Here is a 9,588-nt window from a genome sequence, read left to right as displayed (position 1 = left end):
TGGAATAACAAATCAAAATACTCACTACTCTGAGAATATATTTCGATTGATCCGATTTTTATTGCACTTAACATTTGCAGATGGAACCTGGACAAAGTTTATCTGGTGAGAGGACAAAATCGAAGAGAAAAAGAGACCGCACTTGATGCCTCTCATTACAGAATCTAAAGCCAGGAGAAATGCTTGAAATAGTGCGAGATAGCTATAGACAGCTTGTAGGGAAGGATGTGTCTAAGCTCCAAGGATACTTGGGTATATTGGCCCGCGATAGCCATATGTTTCCCATTGATATCCTTGATTGGCATGCGATGCCAGAATCAGTGAAGGAAAATGCATGGCAGACAACATTGGTATAAATTAATTATAATATAATATTATATAATTCTCACTGATAATTGAATATGTTGTGTTTTAAAATATTTTATTAATAAATAAATATTGATTGATATGACTATTTTGATTAATGTATATGAATTATAGGTTGATGAGCGGCACAATCAACTTGATAATGATCAGTGCCCACAACAACCACCATGATAGATAGTTTTTGTTTTTTGAGTAACAAACATGGATATATTAACATCAAACATGGATTTATAAGCATTGACTCTTAATTCAATTAGCTTATTATTTTGTTATACTTGTCTCTTAACTAATTTGATTTACTAAACAATTGTGTTTAATTAACAGATTGTATAAAAATAGGTATTTAATTACAAATAATTTTAAAATAAAAGAAACAAAAAAATTAAAAAAAAATCTTATTAGAGACGGTCATTACTGCCACTATAGGCATTCAAATTGTATTTATAGTTACGGTAAAAAACTAATTAGCGGCGGCTATTACTGCCACTATAAGCATTCAAACCGTATTTATAACTACGGTAAAAAACTAATTAACGGCGGCCATTACTGCCACTATAGGTATTCAAATCATATTTGTAACTATAGTAAAAAATAAATTAGCGGCGGCCACTACTGTCACTATAGAAATTCATTTATATCTATGGTGACGGTAATACATCAATTAGCGGCAGTTTTTGACCACCACTATAGGACTCAATATTGCCTTTAGCTAAGCCACCTATAGTGGCATTACACGTAGCCGTCACTATTGATAATAGCGATGATTTTTTGGTATTTGCGACGGTTTTTTACCCCCGCTAAAAACCTAAAATTTTATAGTGATAACTTGCGTTTATGGGGAGAAAATACATTACACTCATAGAATTGTTTGCAATATCTTAGGTAATAAAATTGTTGAAAGACAATAAAGAGAAATACATATAGAAGGCATACATGTTATACTCGATGAAGAGATCCCTACTCCATTGCAAATCAAAACGTTCTTAAAATCTGTTAAACGGAATAACAAAATGAAAAAAATTGATTCATCCATTAAATATGATTTATAAAGAGCTTGCTTATAAAAAAAATTGATTTATAAAAAGCTATATACATTATTAAAATCTTAGAGGGAAGCCAAGAGCTTTAAAGCTCTCTCTCTCTCTCTCTGGGCTCATTAACCCTACAACGCCATTATTTGTTGCATGTAGGGGAGAGAGGTTAAGGAGAGATTCAAGGAAATAAGAAAAACTTGAACTTCCCCCACTTTTTTAAGACATGAAAAAATGAACAAAGCATGTTCTACCAAGAAACCCATGTAAACAAGTTTCTATTTCCATTAGTCACACTACAAAAAATGAGGTATTTAGAGGTGGTTTTAAACCGCCTCCAATTTCCAATAAACCGCCTCCAATATGATTAAGGGCGGTTTTGTCAAACCGCCCACTATAGTGGCGTCGCTGATTCCTTTTAGTGGCCGACTAAGGGCGGTTTTAAAACCGCCTCTAAATAATGATTTTAAGGCATTTTCTTATATTTTAGAGGCTATTTGAAAACCGCCTCTAATAAAAATAATTTAATGGCGGTTTTAAAATCGCCTCTAAAGAATATGATTTAAGGGCGGTTCTTATATTTATAGAGGCTATTTTAAAACCGCCTCTAATAATAATAATTTAATGGCGGTTTAAAAACCGCCTCTAAAGAATATGATTTAAGGGCAATTCTTATATTTTAGAGGCTATTTGAAAACCGCCTCTAATAATAATAATTTAAGGGCAATTTTAAAACCGCCTCGAAATATTATTATTTGAGGGCAGTTTTTATATTTTAGAGGCAGTTTGAAAACCGCCCTTAATAACAAATTAGTTTTTAAAAAAAAAACAACATTAGAGGCAGTTCAAAACCGCCTCTTATGTTGTAAAAAAAATATTAATAAAATATTCATTCCAAAATAAAACCTACAATTATATAAATAAAAAAAGCTGCTATTGGCACTACAAATTTCACTTATCACTTGTTTATAAAAAGATACCACAACCTGTAAATGAATATTTTACCAAACATAAGCTACAATCTACCAAAAATGTATCTATGAAATCCAAAAATAAATTACGCATTCACGAATATTTTCACTATAAGAAAAGAGACAACTCTCTGAATTATAAACAAATGTGATATGATTCTTGGATTTAGTGTGCACTTGAAGCCAATCATCTCCCATACTCCACCCCATTTCCATGCTCACTCTGGCAAAATAAAATGGTGAAGCCATAAATCATATACAACCAAAATACTTGGATATCGTGAGGTTCGTTGTTTTGGGTAAGTAATCTACTTAACAATTTAGCGAAAGTGATGCAGAAGTATGGAAAGTAAAAGAAAATCACATTGTACCTTTTTGTGAATGAATGCTCTCACTTGTTTTCGGCATATTACCATTAAAGATCACCCTGAAATACAAAGAAACAAATAAATGGATAAAATCAAACAAGATGGCCATTATTTATTTACCCAATTTGTCCACTTAGCATACATTTTAACATATGAACCTGCAATTTCGACTTACAATACTACAGAGACCAGCAATACCACTCAATGTCATAAGGTTCCATATCTATCCATATCAAGTTTCAAACTCACATATCCCTATCCTTTCGGAGTTAGTTTAACCAGGACATGGTTCAATCCCAGCTTAGTCATAAAAACAACTCCTACATTAATCAACCCCACATTAATAACCTTGATTTGAAAGTTCAAGGGTGCCACTACAACCAAGTCCATCTAGTAAAAAAACATTCAACTTCACCGACAAGATACTTGCCAAGTGTCTGACTTAAATAATGAGCAACCTTTTATAAAGTACATGGAGATTCCCTAAATGTAAATCCATCTTGCTAGCTACCTCATTGACTATCGCCAATGGAAGACTTGAAAGGACCATATTCCTACAAACAGATTTGGATAAGGCTTGTGGTTGGTCACAATTAATAGGAGTTAATTGTGTTCGATCTGAGAAAAAAGGATACATGCAGTCAATGATTAGAGCTCATCTCATTGTCTTAATATTAACAAACAAATCCCCAAAAGGCTAGTTCAAACTTGGTGCATTAGGAGGGTCCACCATTTCACACTTGTTATTGTTGAAGCAGTCTTACTACAAACTTAGTTGAACAAAGTGGGAGTGGTATAAGAGGGGACTTGGGAGCGAGGGTAGGGAAACATATATTGCAAACAAGTTTTAATTTAATTGCTACTAAGTTTTAGTTTAGCTTTTATGGAAAAAAAAAAACACGAAGGTGGTGTCAGTTAGACTACAAGGATGATGTGCCAAATGTGATATACATAGACAGGGTGGAGCCTTACAGAATGGTAGGTTCTACTCTCTTGCACATGCACCACATGTGCTACACTGAGGCTGGTAGACAGTCTGCAGTCTACGGGGTAACCACTACAATTTTTACCTCCTAAAATTTTAAGGGAAACTGTTTTACCAAATACCAAGTACCAAAAGTAAAGATAACAACATTTAACTTGGTACACAGAGAAAGAAATTTTCCAATACAAAAACATAACTCTAAAGATATAGCCTATAAGAAGTAAACAGTGGAGTCATTAACAAACCTGCCAAAATATAATTTTTTAATAACGTATGCACTAAGTAGACCACTCTGCAAGAGAAAGAGAAGAAGGCTTATCTTACACACACAAGAAAGAGAGAGAGAGAGAGAGAGAGAGAGAGAGAGAGAGAGACTTACAAACACTCCTAACAATGTGCTTATGGTAAATAAATATAAGAAGTTGTCAACAAAATGCAAGGCAGTGCTGGAATTGATGTGAGTGAGATCATAACTCTGGATTGCATTAAAAAGTACCACTGATGTAGCATCATTAACAACACCTTCCTCGAAGACTAAACTGTATAATAGAGGTGTCTCATCCTGATTAAGCACCTGTACCAGCAAATGAAATAAACTATAGTGTTTGTTTATTCCTATTTTGAGAAGTTCAAACAATACACAACTTTTTAAGTCTTTCCATACCTGCAATGTGCAAACAAAATCTGTTGCGGAAAAGATTGCTCCAATGGTTGAAAGTAATCAAATGGGATACAGATGACAGCACAAAAAAAGGTGAACTAAAGCAAAAGACAGCATAAAATATAGGCGAGATAAGAAGAGAGTGAAATAAAGAGAGTACCAAGATAATCTCCAATCTCCAGGGCACCTACGTCCATCTTTTTAAATATTTGTCTAGCACCTAAGTCATGGATTGGAGAAAATCATGAGAAACTAATGCGACACCTCTATTATACAGGACACCTAAGTCATGGTTTTCTACAACATATCAATGCAGGACACCTATGCACATGTCTGTGTCTTTGTTACACAGCTTGTCGCTATCCACGTGCCTGCTCAAATCTAGATTTTAGTTCAATCCACGTTGGATGCTGTATCAAATCACAAAATAATAATAATAATAATCTGTAACAATGTGCCTACATGAGACTTTGGTCTAGTCCATAATTGAAGTAAGGCCCCAAATATCATATAAAAAAGAATGGACCAATGATGCTACATCACTGAATCATGGTAGGGCAAGGTCTGATAGAGATTAATGTGGACAAATTAACAATAGAAACTCTCTTGGGAATGAAAACTGACTTGATACATATTTGCTTCCTATTTAAATTAAAATATTGAACTAGTTCCATGCACAGTAAGAAAATTAAACATAATAAAAACATCAACCTTAATCTTCCAAGGACACCAGCATACATAGTTTTATATTTAATAAGGTACTGACATTACTGGACCTTGAATTGTTCCCCAACTATAATCCTTCAAAATCTCAAAGCTCCCCTTGTGATCGAATTAACATCTATGGGTTTGAGTCCACTTGGATCCGCATCGATAGCAAAATTGAAATCCACATCTGCAACAAATTGCAACCATAAAAGATTTTTAATTTACTTATATGTATGAACATCATCAAATTAATTAAAGCCCAATCTCCCAGCAAAAGAGAATGCAATATTTATGTAGTAGCTATAGCTAGGGAGTAAGTCAGGAAATAAATTAATGAAAACAAACTAACCTGCAATTGATATGTAAGCAACCATCTTTCTTTTCCACATAAAACTTGCAATTGGGGCATTTCATCCATTTGTTATCCTTAGCAAGCTCTATGACCTTAAGATCATCTCTTCCTCTGTCATTCTCATCCAAGCTTTGAAATTCCTCGCACACCATCTCCGAATGCCATGGCACCTTACACTGTGCACAAAACAATCTTCTGCAATATGGGCACTCAGACTCCCTAACAATCTCCTCTCCATCATTCACCAACATATCAGCTCTTATGTCAGCAACTCCAACCTCACTTTCAATTTTAGTCTCCCATGAATTTGTTAGAATGTTGGTTGCCTCCACCATTAGGTTCACCATGCCCTACAATAATAGTATATATAGCTATTCAATTATATTAACTATATCATTAGTAAACATAATTAAAGAAGAAAAAATAAAGTACAAGCACAAAGCCTATTATTATAGAGGTTCTATTGTCACACCAACTTTTGCTAACAACACCCCAATTCATATGTAAATCATGAAATAAAATAAAATAAAATAAAAAAAGAATTCATGAACATAAAGATGTTCATGTTTACAAAAAATTAGTGTAGGACTTTCCGAGGGGGTGACTTATTAATTAGTGAACCAGATAGGAGCAAGACTTATGAATTCTATGAAGAATAAATACCAGTGATCTCGCTATATCTTGTTTTAAGGTTTATATGTTCTTGGCAATCCAATTGGAATTTCCAAACTAATGTGTTTTCTAGTCATTTCAATCAGAATTTGTTCATTATATTTTTAGTTCCTCCCATCAATGAGAATTTTTTATGTGAGGTTTCTTGATTTCATTTCTCGTTTTCATATATGGAAAAAAAAATAAAACAACTTTCCAACTTTTCTTATAACAACAATGGAAAAAAAGACTACTAATTGAGTAATAACAATAGAATCACTTTGATTACAAATTCAAGGCAACCTTTTGTGTTGATGGTATTGTAATTCATACTCGTTTTTTTAATTAAAATGGGCCAATATGATAGTTAGGATTAGTGATATATAATCCTATCATATGACATAACCAAGGTTTATGAATTGGCATATAACCACTTTTGATGCAAGTGTGATCATATTGCTATGTGATATATGATCACATATATCACATAATTAATGTATGTGATATATGGAAGCAGAATTGTAAGCATTAGTAAATGAACTTATTAGAAAAAAAAATTTTGAACAATGAGAAAAAAAGAAACATTGGGAGTGAAAAAAAATAAAGTAAAAATAAACATAATTCAATTATATGTACAGTTAAGGAATTAAGGATTGATATGGAAGCAGAATTAATGTATCATTTAAGGTGGGGCCAAAGGTGAGGAAAAAAGTGAACAATGAGAAAAGTGGGAAACCAAGAGGGCATAAGTGAACAAAAAAGAAACATTGGGAGTGAAAAAAAATGAAGCTTCCCCAATGTGTCAACATAATTCAATTATATGTACAGTTCTCAGATATATGGAAACACAACTTCTTATAAGTTGCCAAATTTATCATAAAGTTCATTCACTGATGCTTACACATACCAAAAAGAAAATAGCTATATGATTTTTTATCTAACAATTTTTTTTAATCATTTAAGAAAAGTTTACAAAATGAGGACAGGGGAGGAATAGACAAAATTTGGTAGGCAGAAGGTATGTACTTAACCATTTGAAACACCAGCAGCCACCACTTTTTTTTAAAACTATTTCATGATAAAGAGCAAATATAAATCTGATGGCAGATAATTTCAACCTAAGGCTTCAATCACATCAGACGTGAAGTTATAAATCCTATCTAAAGGATAGGTAACAGTGGAATGGATTTAGTCATTAAATTGATCTGTTTGAAAAACTGACTAGGAATCAAATAACAGAATATAAGCACAAAAAAAGAGTTTAGGTTAGGAAACATGCATATCTTTAATATCTAATTTACAATAGGTATGAAATCGAATGAATCTTGCAGAATCAACTCATTCATAATAGTAGGTCATTCTTTATCAAATAGTTATATTTTCCACTAATTCATACCGTTAAGTTCGTTGATAAAAGAAACAATGGCCATTCTTACAAGGATAACCATCGAAAGACAAGATACTCTATCTTGTGATGAAAATTGAAGTCTGTTAGTTAGTAACTCTTGAGATGGGGCAGTTTTGCAAAAAAATTGGAAGATATGAGTTTGGTAATCGATTTTAAATTTCTCGACCATCCACTTAATATCGTCATCAGCTTTCTTCTGTTTCCAGCGTACTAATCCCATATTCCACTTGATATAGAGTTGTTTTTCTCTCACCAAATCTATGGCTTCACTGTTTCTTTGTTTCCCAAAGCATTTTTTAATGACTCTTATCACATATGCAGCAAACAAAGTCAAGAATGCAAGGAATAGCATTACAATGATGATCTCTAATACAAAAACACCAAAGCCAAATTTAAGATTTAGTAAAAATTTTAGTCTTTTGAACTTTGACGCAACATCGATATGCAGTAAATCTGGTGTATCTTGTCCTCCTATGCTACCACAGATTTCCTTAAAGTCAATGTTGTTCATCACAGTAAACCATCTATAGCCAGTTGCAATACAACATACTATGATGGTAAGAATCTGAGTCACAATCACCATCCATATTGACCATCTATAATACGAAATCCCACAATGAAATTCCATCTTATTAAGGAGGGATTTAAAGGCAGCATATGATAGAAGCACTGTGCAAAGTGTGGGAATCATGCACAAAATCATACCAGGTGGGCTATTAATGAGTAACAATTGAGCTACAGCCCAAAGATCTCACTGATTGGTTCAGTCTATTAATCCAGCTAATTGGCTATATTTCATTCTAGCTTAACTTCAATAACTGAATCAAAGCAAATTAATTAAATTGTTAGGTATTAGGATCATTAAACCACTTGGGTTGTGGGGTGTAGTCCATCCAAGATGTTACCCAAGTATAAAAATATGAAAATAAGAAAGAAAAAAGAAACAGATTTCCAAAATAATGTATTCTTTTCAGATCTGATCCAATAGAAAAAATAGTATTTTTTTAATCGGTCCCAATTTGATCTTTATTCGATTTGATAAAAATATGTATAAGATTTAATGTACATTACATATATAAATATCATCTATAATATTTTATATTCAAACACCTTCCATTTTTCTTCAAAAAACAGCACAAATTACCATCAAACATAAACAAATTAAAAGAAATATTAAAAAAAAATTGAAAAATAGAGCAACAAAGGGTTTGAGAAGAGGGGTGACTACTTACATTATTTAGAGCGAACAATACAACGGAAATTTTGGAGACTTGGTTCTCTCTGATCAACCAAATACTGTAAATAAAATTTTCTGAAAAAAAAAATAAATTAATTCGAATTAATGTTGAACCTAACGATTAAAAAAAATTCATAGAAAACCAATTGATACATAGAAAATGGGAAACAAAATTTACCTGTTCCAACTATCGACAGATTGGGGTTTTGAAAAAAAAACCCTCTTTCTTCTTACTTTTTTTCTTCTTCTTCTTCGTCTTCAACCTTGATAAATCATTAGAGAATGGGAGAATTAGAGAATGGGACAGAAATATATAGTGGGAGTGGGAGAGAGTGAGGGAGGAGAAGAGGAAACGAAAAATTACCGCCAAATTGGAACCCGCGCAGAATCCATGTTGAAAACGCCTCGATTCGTCGTCTCTCTAATGGCGGAGCCTTGATTTGGGGTTTCTAATGGCGGTTCACTAAATGGCCGTTGGAAATGCCTCGACGATTGAAGAAAATTACCTCAAATTTTGCAAAGAAAAATCCATCGGTTCTTCCTTCTTCAAAGGCGTTTCCGGAAACGCCTCCAATCGATCAGCGTTAAATCTGAGCATATAAAAATTCCGGCGGTTTTTGAAAGATTGCCTCCCATGCTCTTGATTTTGTGGCTGTTACGAGAAGACGCCATTAAAATCGATCGACATTTTGGAGAGAAAAAAAAAAAAAAAAAATTCGTGGGTTTAAGAGGCGTTTTCCTAAAAAACGCAGGCAAATCCCTTGTTTTAAAGGCTTTTTACATAGACGCCCTTATTTTTAGCCTCTAATTCTTATCTTTTTTGTAGTGTCAATCAAGTATTTTTTATTTA

At 33.1% G+C, this 9,588-nt stretch overlaps 1 long non-coding RNA gene across 1 annotated transcript; it reads right to left on the bottom strand.

The window, feature by feature from the left end:
• Positions 1-1,807: 1,807 nt before the first annotated feature.
• Positions 1,808-9,562, bottom strand: LOC147409868 (uncharacterized). Its single transcript, XR_015175440.1, has 10 exons — positions 9,103-9,562; positions 8,917-9,001; positions 8,734-8,813; positions 5,440-5,792; positions 5,159-5,277; positions 4,386-4,602; positions 4,101-4,295; positions 3,967-4,013; positions 2,740-2,795; positions 1,808-2,591 (listed from the first exon to the last, which is right to left on the bottom strand). It is a non-coding gene; the product is annotated as an uncharacterized LOC147409868 (long non-coding RNA).
• Positions 9,563-9,588: the final 26 nt, after the last annotated feature.

The sequence above is a fragment of the Akebia trifoliata genome, chromosome 2 (assembly GCF_017979445.1).
Source record: "Akebia trifoliata isolate Shusen 1 chromosome 2, ASM1797944v1, whole genome shotgun sequence".
In the NCBI taxonomy this organism is placed as follows: Eukaryota; Viridiplantae; Streptophyta; class Magnoliopsida; order Ranunculales; family Lardizabalaceae; genus Akebia; species Akebia trifoliata.
Note: the sequence above shows the minus strand (reverse complement) of the source record. Positions and strands in the feature narration are given on the sequence as shown.